The 17,889-nt window shown below is 40.2% G+C and overlaps 1 pseudogene; it reads left to right on the top strand.

Moving 5' to 3' along the window:
• The first annotated feature begins 15,503 nt into the window (after window positions 1-15,503).
• Window positions 15,504-16,757, top strand: LOC112672726 (olfactory receptor 4Q2-like; annotated as a pseudogene).
• Window positions 16,758-17,889: the final 1,132 nt, after the last annotated feature.

Raw genomic sequence — 17,889 nt, 5'->3', positions numbered from 1 at the left:
TCATTACACTCAGCGTAATACCCTCCAGTTCCATCCATGTTGAAGCAAATGGTGGGTATTTGTCATTTCTAATGGCTGAGGAATATTCCATTGTATACATAAACCACATCCTCTTTATCCATTCATCTTTCGATGGACACCGAGGCTCCTTCCACAGTTTGGCTATTGTGGACATTGCTGCTAGAAACATCGGGGTGCAAGTGTCCCAGCGTTTCACTGCATCTGTATCTTTGGGGTAAATCCCCAACAGTGCAATTGCTGAGTCGTAGGGCAGGTCTATTTTTAACTCCTTGAGGAACCTCCACACAGTTTTCCAGAGTGGCTGCACCAGTTCACATTCCTACCAACAGTGTAAGAGGCTCAGCAATCAGACAACAAAAAGACATTAAAGGCATTCAAATTGGCAAAGAAGTCAAACTCTCCCTCTTTGCTGAAGACATGATACTCTATGTAGAAAACCCAAAAGACTCCACCCCAAGATTGCTAGAACTCAATTTGGCAGCATGGCAAGATACAAAATCAATGCCCAGAAGTCAGTGGCATTTCTATACACTAACAATGAGACTGAAGAAAGAGAAATTAAGGAGTCAATCCCATTTACAATTGCACCCAAAGCATAAGATACCTAGGAATAAACCTAATGAAAGAGGTAAAGGATCTATACCCTAAAAATGATAGAACGCTTCTGAAAGAAATTGAGGAAGACACAACGAGATGGAAAAATACTCGATGCTCTTGGATTGGAAGAATTAATATTGTGAAAATGTCAATGTTACCCGGGCAATTTACACGTTTAATGCAACCCCTATCAAAATACAATGGACTTTCTCCAGATAGGTGGAACAAATTATTTTAAGATTTGTGTGGAATCAGAAAAGACCCCGAATATCCAGGGGAATATTAAAAAAGAAAACCATAGCTGGGGGCATCACAATGCCAGGTTTCAGGCTGTTCTACAAAGATGTTGTCATCAAGACAGTGTGGTACTGGCACAAAAACAGACACATAGATCAATGGAGGAGAATAGAGAATCCATAAGTGGACCCTCAACTTTATGGGCAACTAATATTCAACAAAGGAGGAAAGACTATCCACTGGAAGAAAGACAGTCTCTTCAATAAATGGTGCTGGGAAAATTGGACATCCACATGCAGAAGAATGAAACTAGACCACTCTCTTTCACCATACACAAAGATAAACTCAAAAAAGATGAAAGATCTAAATGTGAGACAAGAGTCCATCAAAATCCTAGAGGAGAACACAGGTAACACCCTTTTTGAACTCGCCACAGTAACTTCTTACAAGATACATCCACGAAGGCAAAAGAAACAAAAGCAAAAATGAACTATTGGGACTTCATCCAGATAAGAAGCTTTTGCACAGCAAAGGATACAGTCAACAAAACTCAAAGACAACCTACAGAATGGGAGAAGATATTTGCAAATGACGTATCAGATAAAGGGCTAGTTTCCAAGATCTATAAAGAACTTATTAAACTCAACACCAAAGAAACAAACAATCCGACCATGAAATGGGCAAAAGACATGAAGAGAAATCTCACAGAGGAAGACATAGACATGGCCAACACGCACATGGGAAGATGCTCCGCGTCACTTGCCATCAGGGAAATACAAATCAAAACCACAATGAGATACCACCTCACACCAGTGAGAATGGGGAAAATTAACAAGGCATGGAAACCACAAATGTGGGAGAGGATGTGGAGAAAGGGGAACCCTCTTTCACTGTGGTGGGAATGTGACCTGGTGCAGCCACTCTGGAAAACTGTGTGGGGGTTCCTCAAAGAGTTAAAAATAGACCTGCCCTACGACCCAGCAATTGCACTGCTGGGGATTTACCCCAAAGATACAGATGCAGTGAAACGCTGGGACACTTGCACCCCGATGTTTCTAGCAGCAATGTCCACAATAGCCAAACTGTGGAAGGAGCCTCGGTGTCCATCGTAAGATGATGGATAAAGAAGATGTGGTTTATGTATACAATGGAATATTCCTCAGCCATTAGAAATGACAAATACCCACCATTTGCTTCAACGTGGATGGAACTGGAGGGTATTATGCTGAGTGAAATAAGTCAATCGGAGAAGGACAAACATTATATGTTCTCATTTATTTGGGGAATATAAATAATAGTGAAAGGGAATAGAAGGGAAGGGAAAAGAAATGTGTGGGAAATATCAGAAAGGGAGACAGAACATAAAGACTCCTAACTCTGGGAAACGAACTAGGGGTGGTGGAAGGGGAGGAGGGTTGGGGCTAGGGGTGAATGAGTGACAGGCACTGAGGGGGGCACTTGACAGGATGAGCACTGGGTGTTACTCTGTATGTTGGCAAATTTGACACCAATAAAAAAAAATTTATTATTAAAAAATAAAAATAAATAAATAATAAATAAATAAATTAACTGTTGAAGATTAGCATATTATTATTATCAGTATATCTATTTCAGTTTTCTAATATCTATAAACAGATATCTTTTTAATATTTTTTATCAGAGTTCAATTTGCCAACATAGAGTATAACACTCAGTGCTCTCATTCCATCAAGTGCAATCACCCAGTCACCTCATTCCCTCGCCCACCTCCCCTTCCATTACCCCTTGTTCATTTTCCAGAGTTAGGAGTCTCTCATTCTGCCACCCTCTTTGATATTTCCCACTCATTTTCTCTCCTTTCCCCTTTATTCCCATTCACTATTTTTTTATATTCCTCAAATGAATGAAACCATATAGTTTGTCCTTCTCTGATTGACTTACTTCACTCAGCATAATACCCTCCAGTTCTATCCACGTTGAAGCAAATGGTGGGTATTCGTCATTTCTAATGGCTGAGTAATATTCTGTTGTATATACAGACCACATCTTCTTTACCCATTCATCTTTCGATCAGCAAGAAGGCTCCTTCCACAGTTTACCTCTTGTGGACATTGCTGCCAAAAACTTCAGGGTGCAGGTGTCTCGGTCTTTCACTGCATCTGTATCTTTGAGGTAAATCCCCAGCAGTGTAATTGCTGGGGCATAGGGGAGCTCTATTTGTAACTCTTTGGGCAACATCCACACAGTTTTCCAGAGTGGCTGCACCAGTTCATATTCCAACCAACAGGGTAAGAGGGTTCCCCCTTCTCCACATCCTCTGCAACATTTGTGGTTTCTTGTCTTGTTAATTTTCCCCATTCTCACTGGGGTGAGGTGGTATTTCATTGTGGTCTTGATTTATATTTCACTGATGGCAAATGATGTGGAGCATTTTCTCAAGTGCCAGTTGGCCATGCCCATGTCCTCTTTGGTGAAATTTCTGTTCATGACACTTGCCCATTAAATGATTGGATTTTTTGTTTCTTGGCTGTTGAGTTTAATATGTTCTTTATAGATCTTTGATACTAGCCCTTTATCTGGTAGGTCATTTGGAAATATCTTCTCTCATTCTATAGGTTGTCTTTTAGTTTTGTTGACTGTTTCCTTTGCCGTGGAGAAGCTTCTTATCTTGATGAATTCCCAATAATTCATTTTTGCTTTTGTTTCCCTTGCCTTTATGGATGTATCTTGCAAGAAGTTGCTGTGGCCAAGTGAAAGAGGGTGTTGCTGTGTTCTCCTATAAGATTTTGATGGAATCTTGTCTCATATTTAGATATTTCATCCATTTTGAGTTTATCTCTGTGTATGGTGTAAGAGAAAGTTTTAGTTTCATTCTTCTGCACATGGCTGTCCAATTTTCCCAGCACCATTTCTTGAAGAGACGTTTTTCCATTGGATAGTTTTTCCTGCTTTGTTGAATATTAGATGACCATAGAGTTGAGGGATCATTTCTGGTTTCTCTCTTCTGTTCCATTGATCTTTGTGTCTGTTTTTGTGTCAGTACCACAGTGTCATTTTTTAAGGATTTTATTCACTCAGGAGACACACACACACACACACACACACACACACACACACATGCACGCACACACACATACAGAAGGAGAGAGAGAGGCAGTGACACAGGCAGAGGGAGAAGCAGATTCCATGCAGGGAGCCCGACGCAGGACTCGGTCCTGGGAATCCAGGGTCACACCCCAGACCGAAGGTGGCACTAAACCGCTGAGCCACCGGGGCTGCCCAATACCACAGTGTCTTGATGATCACAGTTTTGTAGTAAATTCTGAAATCCAGCATTGTGATGACCCTGGCTCTAGTGTTCTCTTTCAATAGTCCCCTGGCTATTCGGGGTCTTTTCTGATTCCACACAAATCTTAAGATGATTTGTTCCAACTCTCTGAAGAAAGTCCATGTTAGTTTGATAAGGATTGCATTAAATGTGTAAGTTGCCCTGGGTAGCATTGACATTTTCACAATATTAATTCTTTCAATCCATGAACATGGAATATTTTTCCATCTCTTTGTGTCTTCCTCAATTTCTTTCAGAAGTGTTCTGTAGTTTTTAGGGTATAGATCCTTTACCTCTTTGGTTAGGTTTATTCCTAGGTATCTTATGCTTTTGGGTGCAATTGTAAATGGGATTGACTCATTAATTTCTCTTTCTTCAGTATCATTGTTAGTGTGTACAAATGCCACTGATTTGTGGGCATTGATTTTGTATCTTGCCACACTGCCAAATTTCTGTATGAGTTCTAGCAATCTTGGGATGAAGTATTTTGGGTTTTCTATGTGAAGTATCATGTCATCTGCAAAGAGGGAGAGTTTGATTTCTTCTTTGCCAATTTGAAAGATTTTTATTTTCTTCTGTTGTCTAATTACTGAGGGTAGGATTTGTAGTACTATGTTGAATAGCTGCAGTGAGAGTGGACATCCTGTCATGTTCCTGATCTTAGTGGTAAAGCTCTCAGTTTTTCCCCATTGAAAAGGATGTTTTCTGTGGGCTTTTCGTAGATGGCTTTTAAGATGCTGAGGAATGTTCCTTCTCTGTACACTCTGAAGAGTTTTGATCAGGAATGGATGCTATGTTTTGTAAAATGCTTTATCTGCATCTATTGAGAGGATCATATAGTTCTTGTTTATTCTCTTGTTGATATGATCTATCACTTTGATTGCTTTATGAGTGTTTAACCTGCCTTTTATGACAGGGATATATCCCACTTGGTTTTTGATGACTCCTTCAGTTTCCTCCATGGTTATTGGCCTGTTAAGGTTTTCTATTTTTTCCTCTTCCACTTTCGGTAGTTTATGGTTTTCCAGAAATGCGTCCATTTCCTCTAGATTGCCTAATTTATTGGCATACTGCTGCTCATAGTTTGTTTTTATAATCATTTGTATTTCCTTGGCATTGGTGGTGAGCTCTCCTTTTTCATTCATGATATTAATTTGAGTCTTTTCTCGTTTCTTTTTAATAAGACTGGTTAATGACTTATCTATCTTATTTATTCTTTCAAAGAACGAACTCCTGGTTTCGTTGATCTGTTCTACAGTTCTTATGGTCTCTATTTCATTGAGTTCTTCTCGAAACTTTATTAACTACACTTCTCCTTGGTGTAGGTTTTATTTGGTGTTCTTTTCCAGTTCTTTTAGGTGAGAGGTAGCTTGTGTATTTGAGTATTTCCAGGGTTTTGGGGGATACTTGTATGACGACATATTTCCCTCTTAGAACTTTTACTGTATCCCAAAGATTTTGAATGGTTGTATCTTCATTTTCATTAGTTTCCATGAATCTTTTTAATCCTTCTCTAATTTCCTGGTTGAACCATTCATCTCTTACTATATTGCTTTTTAACCTCCAGTTGTTTGAGTTTTTTTTTCCAAATTTCTTCTTGTGATTGAGTTCTAGTTTCAAAGCATTGTGCTCCAAAAATATGCAGGGGAGGATCCCAATCTCTTGGTATTGATTGAGACCTGATTTATGACCCAGTATGTGGTCTATTCTGGAGAAAGTTCCATGTGCCCTTGAGAAGAATGTGTATATATTTGCATTTGGATGCAAAGTTGTGTATATATCTGTTAAATCCATTTAGTCCAGTTCATCATTTAAAGCTCTTGTTTCTTTGGTGATGTTGTGCTTAGAATATCTGTCAATTGCAGAAAGTGATGTGTTGAATTCCCCTACTACTAGTGTATTAGTTTTTAAATATGTCTTATTTTTGTTTTTAATTGATTGATATCCTACGCAGCTCCCACATTAGAGGCATAAATATTCATGAATGTTACGTCTTCTTTTTCATAGACCCTTTAAGTATGATATACTGTCCCTCTTTAACTCTTACTAAGTCTTTGGGATAAACTTTAATTTATCTGATATGAGGACTGCTACCCCAGCATTCTTTTGAGATTCATCTGAATGGTAATCATTCTCCAACCTTTCGTTTTCAGGTTATAGTTGCCCATAGGTCTAAAATGAGACTCTTGTAGAGAGTAAATGATAGGTCTTGCTTCTTTATCCAGTCTGAAGCCCTGAGTCTTTTGATGGGATCATTTAGCCCATTCACGTTCAGAGTTACTATTGAAAGATATGAGTTCAGTATCATCATAATACCTATTCAGTCCCTGTTTTTGTGGATTGTTTCCTTGGACTCCCTCTTTCTTTTACAGGGTCCCCCTTAATATTTCTTGCAGAGTTGGTTGGGTGGTCACATATTCTTTCAGTTTCTGCCTATATTGGAAGTTCTTTAACTCTTATTCTATTCCGAATGAGAGCCTTGCTGCATAAAGTATTCTTGGCAGGATGGTCTTCTCATTTAATACCCTGAATATACCCTGCCAGTATTTTTGGCCTTTCAGGTCTCTGTGGAGAGGTCTGCTGTTAATCAAAAATATCTCCCATATAATTTAGGGATCTCTTGTCTCACTCCTAGAGGATTTTCTCTTTATCTTTGCAATTTTTAAGTTTCACTATTAAATGTTGAGGTGTTGAACGTTTTTTATTGATTTTTTGGGGGACTTCTCTATCTCCTGTATCTGAATGCCTGTTTCCCTCCGTAAATTAGGGAAGTTCTCAGCTAAGATTTGTTCAAATATGCTTTCTGGACCCCTGTCCCACTCGGTGCTCGCTGGATCCCCAATTATACATATATTTGTCTTCTGAGGCTGTGATATTTTTCCCTTAACTTTTCCTCCTGGTCTTTTATTTGTTTTTCCCTTTTTTCTTCATCTTCCTTCCTTGCCTTTATCTTGTCTTCTATGTTACTACCTCTTTCTTTTTTTTAATATTTTAATTGGAGTTCAATTTGCCAACATTTAGCATAACACCAAGTGCTCATCCCGCCAGGTGCCCCCTGAGTGCCCATCACCCAGTAACCCCAACCCCCCGGCCCACTTCCCTTTCCACTACCACTTGTTCATTTCCCGGAGTTAGGTGTCTCTCATGTTTTGTCACCCTCACTGATATTTTCACTCATTTTCCTCTCCTTTCCCTTTATTCCCTTTCACTAATTTTTATATTCACCAAATGAATGAGACCATATAATGTTTGTCCTTCTCTGATTGACTTATTTCTTTATCCATTCATCTTTTGATGGACATCAAGGCCCCCACCACAGTTTGGCTTTTGTGGACCTTGCTGCTATAAACATTGGGGTGCAGGTGTTCCAGCATTTCACTGCATCCGTATCTTTGGGGTAAATCCCCAGCAGTGCAATTGGCGGGTTGTAGGGCAGATCCATTTTTAACTCTTTGAGGAACCTCCACACAGTTTTCCAGAGTGGCTGCACCAGTGCATATTCCCACCAGCAGTGCAAAAGTCTTCCCTGTTCTTCATGTACTTTGCAACATTTTTGGTTTCCAGTCTTGTTAATTTTCCCTACTCTCAGTGGTGTGAGGTGGTATCTCATTGTGGTTTTGATTTGTATTTCCCTGATGGCAAGTGATGCAGAGCATTTCCTCATGTGCTTGTTGGCCATGTCTATGTCTTCCTCTGTGAGATTTCTGTTCATGTCTTTTGCCCATTTCATGATTGGTTTATTTGTTTGTTTGCTATTGAGTTTAATAAGTTCTTTCTAGATCTTGGAAACTAGCCCTTTATCTGATACGTCATTTGTAAATATCTTCTCTCATTCTGTAGGTTGTCTTTTAGTTTTCTTGACTGTTTCCTTTGCTGCGCAGAAGCTTTTTATCTTGATGAAGTCCCAGTGATTCGTTTTTGCCTTTGTTTCCCTTGCCTTAATGGATGTATCTTGCAAGAAGATGCTGTGGTCAAGTTCAAAAAGGGTGTTGCCTGTGTCTTCCTCTAGTATTTTGATGGACTCTTGTCTCACATTCATATCTTTCATCCATTTTGAGTTTATCTTGAGTATGGTGTAAGAGAATGGTCTAGTTTCAATCCTCTGCACATGGCGGTCCAATTTTCCCAGCACCATTTATTCAAGAGACTGTCTTTATTCCAGTGAATAGTTTTTCCTGCTTTGTCGAATATTAGTTGACCATAGAGTTGAGGGCCAATATCTGGGTTCTGTATTCTGTTACATTGATCTGTTTTTGTCTGTTTTTGTGCCCGTGCCACACTGTCTTGATGACCAAAGGGTTGTAGTACAACCTGAAATTTGGCTTGTGGTACTCCAGCTATGGTATTCTTTTTTAATATTCCCTTTGCTTCTCGGAGTCTTTTCTGATTCCACACAAATCTTAAGATTATTTGTTCCAATTATCTGAAGATAGTCCATGGTATTTTGAAAGGGATTGCATTAAATGTGTAAATTGCTCTGGGTACCATTGACATTTTCACAATATTATTTCTTCCAATCCATGAGCATGGAATATTTTTCCATCTCTTTGTGTCTTCCTCAATTTCTTTCAGAAGTGTCCTGTAGCTTTTAAGGTATAGATCCTTTCCCTCTTTGGTTAGGTTTATTCCTAGGTATCTTATGCTTTTGGGTGCAACTCTAAATGGGATTGACTCCTTAATTTCTCTTTCCTCAGTCTCATTGTTAGTGTACAGAAATGCCACTGATTTCTGGGTATTGATTTTGTATCCTGCCAGACTGCCGAATTCTGTATGAATTCTAGCAATATTGGGGTGGAGTCTTTTGGGTTTTCCATGCAGAGTATTTGTCATCTGCGAGGAGGGAGAGTTTGACTTCTTTGCCAATTTGAATGCCTTTTATTTCTTTTTTTATTTCTTTTTGTTGCCTGATTGCTGAGGCTAGGACTTCTAATACTATGTTGAATACCAGTGGTGAGAGTGCACATCCCTGTTGTGTTATAGAGGAAAGGCTCCCAGGCTCCCATTGAGAATGATATTTGCTGTGGGCTTTTTGTAGATGGCTTTTAAGTTGCTGCAGATTGTTCCCTCTATCCCTACACTGAAGAGTTTGATCAGGAATGGATGCTGTATTTTGTCAAATGTTTTCTCTGCATCTATTGAGAGGATCATGTGGTTCTTGTTTTTTCTCTTGTTGATATGATCTATCACATTGTTTGCTTTACGAGTGTTGAACCAGCCTTGCATCCGGAGATAAATCCCACTTGGTCATGGTCAATAATCTTCTTAATGTATTGTTGGATCCTATTGGCTAGTATCTTGTTGAGAATTTTTGCATCCATGTTCATCAGGGATACTGGTATATAATTCGCCTTTATTGTCGGGTCTTTGGTTTTTGAATTAAGGTGATGCAGGCCTCATAGAACGAGTTTGGAAGTACTCCATCTGTTTCTATCTTTCCAAACATCTTTAGTATAATTGGTATGGGAAAATTGGTATGGTTTCTTCTTCAAACATTTCATGGAATTCCCCTGAGAAGCTATCCGGCCCTGGACTTTTGTGTCTTGGGAGTTTTTTGATGACTGCTTCAATTTCCCCCCGTGGTTATCGGCCTGTTCAGGTTTTCTACCTCTTCCTCTTCCAGTTTTGGTAGTTTGTGGTCCATTTCTTCTAGATGGCCTAATGTATTGGTGTATAGCTGCTCATAATAAGTTTTTAAAATCATTTGTATTTCCTTGGTATATGTGGTGATCTTTCTCATTCATGATTTTATTAATTTGAGTCTTTTCTCTCTTCTTTTTAATAAGGCTGGCTAATGGTTTGTCTATCTTATTAATTCTTTCAAAGAACCAACTCCTGGTTTTGTTGATCTGTTCTACAGTTCTTCTGGTCTCTATTTCTTTGAGTTCTACTTGAATCTTTATTAACTCTCTTCTTCTGATGGGTGAAGGTTTCATTTGCTGTTCCTTCTCCAGATCCTTTAGGTGCAAAGTTAGCTTTTGTATTTGTGTTCTTTCCAGTTTTTGGATGGATGCTTGTTTTGCGATGTATTTTCCCTTCAGTATTGCTTTTGCTGTATCCTAAAGATTTTGAATGGTTTTATCTTTATTCTCCTTAGTTTCCATGAATCTTTTTAATTCTTCTCTAGTTTCCTGGTTGAACCTTCAATCTTTTAGAGGGATGGTCTTAACCTTCAGGTGTTTGAAATCCTTCAAAAACTCTTCTTGTGGTTTAGTTCTAGTTTCAAAGTATTATGGTCTGAAAATATGCAGTGGAGTATCCCAATAATCTGTTATTGGTTAAGACCTGATTTGTGACCCAGTTTGTGTTCTCTCTGGAGAAAGTTCCATGTGCAGTTGAGAACAATGTGTATTCAGTCGTATTTGGATGTAAAGTTCTGTAAATATCTGTGAAATCCATCTGGACCAGTTTATCATTTATTGCTCTTGTTTCTTTGGAGATGTGTTTAGAAGATCTATCAATTGTAGAAAGTGCTACCTGAAATCACAAGTATAAGTGTATTATTATCTAAGTATGTCTTAACTTTGGTTATTAATTGATTGATATACTTCGCAGATTCCACATTAGGGGCATAAGTATTGATGATTGCTAGGTCCTCTTGTTGGATAGGTCCTTTAAGTGTTATATAGTGTCCCTCTTCATCCCTTTCTACCGTGTTTGGGATAAACTTTAATTTATCTGATATGAGGTTGGCTACCCCTGCTTTCTTTTGAGGATCATTTGAATGGTACATGGTTCTCCACACTTTTATTTTCAGGCTTGTGGCGTCCTCAGGTCCAAAATGAGTCTCTTGTATACAGCAAATAGATGGGTCTTGCTTTTTTATCCAGTCTGAAACCCTGCACCTTTTTTTGGAATCACTAAGCCTATTCACATTCAGAGTTACTATTGAAAGATATGTATTTAGTGTCATCATGATACCTATTTAGTCCCTGTTTTTATGGATTGTTTCCTTGGATTTCCTCTTTCTTTTACAGAGTCCCCCTTAATATTTCTTGTTTGCTAGTCACATATTTTTTAAGTTTCTGGGTATCTTAGAAACTCTTTATCTCTCCTATTGTGAATGAAAGCCTTGCTGAATAAAGTATTCTTGGTTGCAGGTTCTTCTCATTTAGAACCCTGGATATATTCTGCCAGCCCTTTTTGGCCTGTCAGGTCTCTGTGGAGAGGTCTGCTATTAACCCAATACTTCTCCCCATAAAGTTTAGGATCTCTTGTCTCTTGTTGCTTTAAAGATCTCTTTATCACTGGAATTTCCAAGTTTCACTATGAAATGTTGGGCTGTTGAACAGTTTTTATTGATTTTAGGGGGGGAACTTTCTATCTCCTCCATCTGAATGCCTGTTTCCCTTCCCACGTTATGGAAGTTCTCAGCTATGGTTTGTTCAAATACACTTTCTGTAACTCTATCCCTTTCAGCGTCATCCAGAACCCCAATTATACATAGATTTTTCTTTCTGAGTCTGTCATTTATTTCCCTTAACCTACCCTCATGATCTTTTAGTTGTTTTTCTCCTTTTTCCTTAGCTTCCTTCCTTGCAATCAACTTGTCTTCTATGTCACTCACTCATTCTTCTACCTCGTTAACCCTCATCGTTAGGACCTCCAGTTTGGATTGCATCTCATTTAATTGATTTTTATTTTCTACCTGATTAGATCTAAATTCTGCAGTCATGAAGTCTCTTGAATCCTTTATGCTTTTTTCCAGAGCGATGAGTAGCTTTATAATTGTGCTTCTGAATTGGCTTTATGACATTGAATTGTAATTCAAATTTTGTAACTCTGGGAGAGAGTACAGTTTCTGATTCTTTCTTTTGTGGTGAGTTTTTCCTTCTAGTCATTTTGCTCACTCAAGATAAGCTAAAAACAATTTGTACTGGAAAAAGGAGAAATAGAGAAAATAAAAAGGGGGGATCAAAAAGAAAACACAAAACAAGTAGCAGTATTCTCTGATTCTATATACTGTAAGTACCTAGACTTCCCCTGGAACTTCCAAAGCTGCTTGGTCAAGAATTGCTCTTCCCCTCTTTCCAGCTGGTCTTCTGGTGGAGGGGCCTGCTGTGCTGATTCTCAGGTGAGTGCACCTGGGCAAGCTGTCCAGGCCCTCCCAGGTGTACGACTCAGTGGGAGCTATTTATATTGTGAGACCCCAAATCCCTGGTGGCCCTGTTCAGTCCCAGGTACAAGGTGACTCCAGGAGGAAGTACAACAGTGGCAGCAGCCAGCTCTCTAGCCCTGCAATCAACTCCAGCAGTAACTACCACAGTTTCCCAGTCTGCTGGGGTCTCGATGCTCTGGGTTGGGTTGCGCTGCTCTCCACAGATCGGGGGCACCAGGTGACAGAAGCGTCCCTGTTGTTCTGTGTCCTCCTGGCCCCCGCCTGTCCCGGGGAGAGTGCTGGATCTTGGGCTTTGTCCCCTGGCACCCTGGGCTCTGGGGCCTGCACTGATGGAATTGCGCTCCTGGGGCCGCACAGCCCCCTCTGCCTGGAGCCGCCACTTGAGCCGCTGCTTGAGCTGCTCCCAGGTCCCCACTGGGAGCTTGCTCCAGCCCTTTCGGGAGCTTGGCCCGCGGCGTGTGGTGTGCTCTCCCCAGGGCGCACTTCCTCTATTAGTGGCCCTGGTAGCCTGAAGGCATCACTGCCCCTCCTGGGAGATTCTGCCTGAGCTCCCTGTGAAAGCCTTTCCATCTGGGAAGATTTGTAAATTTCCTGTTTCTCTGAGACTGGGCATTCCTTTCCTGGGGTCACTCACCACCCTGCCCTAGCCTGGCTCCACATGGGGACCCCTCCCCCTTGGATTCTTTTTTATTTATCTATTTTTTCTGTCTTCCTACCTTGCTAGAAGCATGAACTCTTCTCACTGTAGTATTCCAACTGTTCACTCTTTAAATCTCAGGCTGAATTCGTAGGTTTTTGGGATGATTTGAAAGTTATCTAGTAAGTTTGTAGGGACAGGTGACTTGGGGACTGTACTCCTCTTCCATCTTGCCCCACTCCCTCTTTCTTCTACCTCATTAACCCTCATCGTTAGGACCTCCAGTTTGGATTGCATCTCATATAATTGATTTTTAATTTCATCCTGATTTGATATGAATTCTACAGTCATGAAGTCTGTTGAATCCTTTTTTCCCAGAGCCACCAGTAGCTTTATAATTGTTCTTCTGAATTTGCTTTATGACATTGAATTGTAATCCAAATTCTGTAACTGGCAGAGTACTGTTTCGGATTATTTCTTTTGTGGTGAGCTCTTTCTTCTAGTCATTTTGCTCAGTGCAGAGTGGCTGTATGGGTGGGTGAGTCAGGTGTATCAACCACGACCTAAGTAAATTTCACCCTAGAAGATTTTGATGACATCAGAGACTAGAAATTGAAACAAAGATTGGAGCAAAGTAAAACAGAAGGATCACTATAGTGAAAAATAAATTTTAAAACAAAGTAGTCAAAATAAAAGTTCAAGAATATGAAACCAGAAGAGAAAAAAGAAAAGAGAATAAAAGAAGAGAAGAAAGCAAAACTAAAGAGGAAAAAAGAAAAAAGAGAGAAAAAAGAGTTTGGGGTCTGAGAGATGGTGGTGGTGATGAAGGTGGAGGGAGAATGTAGTCTACCTGAGGGTTCCTAGAGGGTGATCCTCTTGGTTCTGAGTATATTAAATTCTGTAGGTTCGAAGATGCTCAGTCCCAAATTTATATAAACCAGAAATACTTGTAGAAGGCCCCACCATTGATCACAAAAACATAAATGAGATAAAAGAGGGGGCAGAATGGGAATTAAGGGAGAATATAATCTCACAGAATGAAGCAGCACGGTATACCACTTGGTTCTGAGTGTATGCTGGTCATGTTTTAGAAGGTATTATGTTCCATCATTGTAGAACAAAATGAGGCAGAGAAAACAAAAACCACAAAATAAACAAAGAAAAAAACATATCTTGTATACCTCCCAAAATTTGGTTGAGTATTATGAAGGTAATCTAGAAGTGGAAAATATATGTACTTGTAGAAAATACATGTACTTGTAGAAATGTCAAAGTCAAAAAGGAATAAACTTAAAAATCAAGAGGTGGTAAAATATTGTAGTTAAGGTGGGAAAAATTGGAAAGTTATATAGTCTTATATAAAAATGAGTTATACTGGAAAGGAAAAAAAATAAAGGAGCAATACTCTCCAAGTCAATATACTGTAAATCCCTCGATTTCACCTGGAGCTTTCCAGGGCTGATTGGTCAAGAACTTGCTCTTCCCCTGTCCTTCCAGCCAGTCTTCTGGGGGAGGAGCCTTCTGTGCTGATTCTCAGGTCTGTGTACCGGGGGGAGATGCCCCACCACCTGCCAGGTGCTAGGTTCAGTAGGAGCTGTTTACTTGTGATGCCTCTGTTCCCTGACAGCCCCGCCTATGCCACGCACAGGGTGACACAAGGAGGAACAACAACAATGGCAGTGTCCATTTTTCCAGCCTGGATTCAGCTCCTGCAGTAACTACCCACAGATTCCCAGTCCACACTGGCATAGATTCTCCTAGGGTGGTGGAGGGTACTGATCTGCACAGCTTGTGGGTGCCCGGTGGCAGGAGAGTCCTTGCTGTCCTATGCCCTTCCCACCTCCCCATGGGGGCCCCCACAGGCAGGAGAGTACTTGCTGTCCTGTGCCCTTTTGGCCTTCTCCTGTCCCAGGGGGAACACAGGATCATGGGCTGTGTCCACTGGGGCACCCTAGTATCCAGGGTCTGTGCTCCTGGAATCGCACTCCGAGGACATGGGGCTCCCTTGCAGCAGGGAACATACCCCTCTCTTCAGAGCCACCCACCTACCCAACTGGCTTCTCCCAGATGCCCTGCCCTGTGTGTGCTCCAGCCTTTTACTGAGATTGGCCCACATTATGTATCACTCTTCCTCTATTAGTGACTCCAGGAAACTGGACTTCACTGTCCCTCCTGTGATTCTACCCAATTTCCCTACTAAATACTTTTCTGTCTTGGAAGAATCTGGTGTGGATTTTTTAAAGTTCCTACTTCTCTGGGGCTGGGCTTTCCTGTCCTGGAGGCCCGTGCTGTCCTGCCTCAGCCCAGCTCCTCGGGGTGCCCCTCCCCAACTTGATTCTTTTTTATTTTATTTTCCACCTTCCTACCTTGTTAGAAGTGAAAACCCTTCTCTCTGTAGCATTCCAGCTATTCTCTGTTTAAATCTCAGGTCAGATTCATAGGTGTTCAGGATGGTTTGAAAGTTATCTATGTAAGTTGGTGGGGTCAGGTGAGCGAGGACCCCTACTCCTTCACCATCTTCTATCTCATTTACTTTCAATGTTACTAATGCCCCTTGTTTAATTTCTTTAATCAAGGAACCAGGTAAAATGGATGAAAACCAAACAGAGATGGTGAGAATCTTTGTCCTGGCAGGTTTCTCACAGACACCATCTATTGAGGCATGGTTATTTGTACTATTTCTTTTCTTCTATGTGCCCACTTGGGTAAGCAATGTTCTCACTTGGTCACAGTGGCCTCTGATAACTATCTGAATTCATCACCTATGTATTTCCTTCTTGGTAACCCCTCTTTCCTGGACTTATGTTATTCAACAGTAACTACCCCTGAGCTTTTGGCTGACTTTCTTGATAATGAGAATCTCATTGGCTATGACCAATGTATTGTGTAGCTCTTCTTTCTGCATTTTGGGTTTTTTAAATTATTATTATTTTTTAAATTTTTTATTTATTTATGATAGTCACACACACACACACAGAGAGAGAGAGAGAGAGAGAGAGAGGCAGAGACACAGGCAGAGGGAGAAGCAGGCTCCATGCACCGGGAACCCGACGTGGGATCCAATCCCGGGTCTCCAGGATCGTGCCCTGGGCCAAAGGCAGGCGCCAAACTGCTGCGCCACCCAGGGATCCCCTTAAATTATTTTTTATTGGAGTTCAATTTGCCAACATATAGCATATCACACAGAGCTCATTCCATCAAGTGCCCCTTCAGTGCCCATGGGGGCAGTTGAGATGTTCCTACTTATAATGATGGCCTATGATTGGTATGTTGCAATTTGTTGCCCTCTGCACTATAACAGTATTATAAGTCAAGGATTACGCTGTATGTTGGTAGCTGCCTCCTGGATGGGAGGGTTTGTGCACACTACTGTCCAGATTATCCTCACTATCCGTTTACCTTTTTGTGGACCAAACAAGGTGGACAGCTTCTTTTGTGATGTTGTTCCCCCTGTTATCAAACTTGCCTGCGCAGACACATTTGTTATTGAATTGCTAATGGTATCTAACAGTAGATAGATCTCTACCGATTCCTCTGTGATACTGCTTTTTTCCTATTCCACTATCCTGGCCAAGATTCCCTCCAAGGAGGGAAGGTGAAAGGCACTTTCCTCCCGTGGCACCCACGTCATAGTGGTAACACTCTTCTTTGGACCCTGTATTTTCATCTATGCTCAGCCCTTTTCCACATTTTCTGTGGACAAGATGGTGTCTGTACTCTACAATGCTATTACACCCATAATGAATCCCCTTATCTACACACTTTGGAACAAAAAAGTCAAGTCAGCCATGCAAAAACTATGGGACAGGAGTGGACTTAGTTGGAAAAAGCAGGAGACATAAATGGTTGAAGTGAATTTTTGAGAGCAGACGATCTTAGGTTAAAATAATTACTATTTCATGAATGAGGAGATGATAGCCTAAGTGTTTGCTTTTCTTCCATTAAATCATAATACTATTTATGGGCCTATAATTAAACTCATCAAAACTCCTTTCATACTGAATTATTCTACCTTTTGTTTCCTTTTCCTCAAAGCATCTGTTTTCTGTTTTTTGATTAATTGTGTTCTTCCATTCTACTCATTCATCTTATCAAATATTATTCTATCCATTCTTTTCATTTAGTTTGGTGCCACACACTAGTACAAAGAACACTTTCCAAAGTCTCACCACTTTCTTCTCCATCTTGTGCCTGGTTTTATTGTCTTTTCAACTTTCACATTCTGACCAGATGTCTGCAAAGACCTGAATAGGAATGTATATGTGCTTCTTACAGTCAAAATACTTAGAGGGTTATCAGCTAGATGAGGTAGAGTGAATCCAATTTATATACCTGTAACAAACTAATGGGATATACTAGTTGGCTTCACCACTTCATCATACCACTACCATCTAGTAGTGCAATTTAGAGACCAACTGACTAATAGTGTGGGTTCAACTAACTCTCTTTGAATTACAAATCAAGTGAATCTTAGACAAGTCATTTAAAGAAGTGCAGCCCTAATTTCCTTAGCTGTAGCATGCATAGAATCATGCTTACTTCTCGGTGCTCTGGTGAGGGCTAAAAATGGCAATACATACAAATATGTTTAGTCTGGTGCTTGACACATAACAGGACTTTACTTCATGAATTATTTATTCACTAGATTTTTCAAGGACAGAAAGATACTGATGGTGGAAATTTAAACTGGTTGATTTGCCTTAATGAAACGTTTGTTTCATTATGGTATGGTCTACAAAAACCACTTTAAGGAAGATGCTAGAAACTGTATAGAAAAGAGCCATGACATTTGTTCCTTATCCACATGGGGCACAGTTTATATTATTATCACCATTATCATAAAGAAAAACGTTGCTGCATTTGTTATCCTCAGAATTATATTAAGACCAATTCATAGGCATATGTAGTCCTTACTAAACTTTTATAATCAAAGACGGGAATATTGAATTGACATTCAAAATATGATCCTCTCAT

This window comes from Canis lupus, chromosome 8 (genome assembly GCF_003254725.2).
Source record: "Canis lupus dingo isolate Sandy chromosome 8, ASM325472v2, whole genome shotgun sequence".
Lineage (NCBI taxonomy): Eukaryota > Metazoa > Chordata > Mammalia > Carnivora > Canidae > Canis > Canis lupus.
The sequence above is the reverse complement of the archived record's forward strand: the minus strand, read 5'-3'. Positions and strand labels throughout refer to the sequence as shown.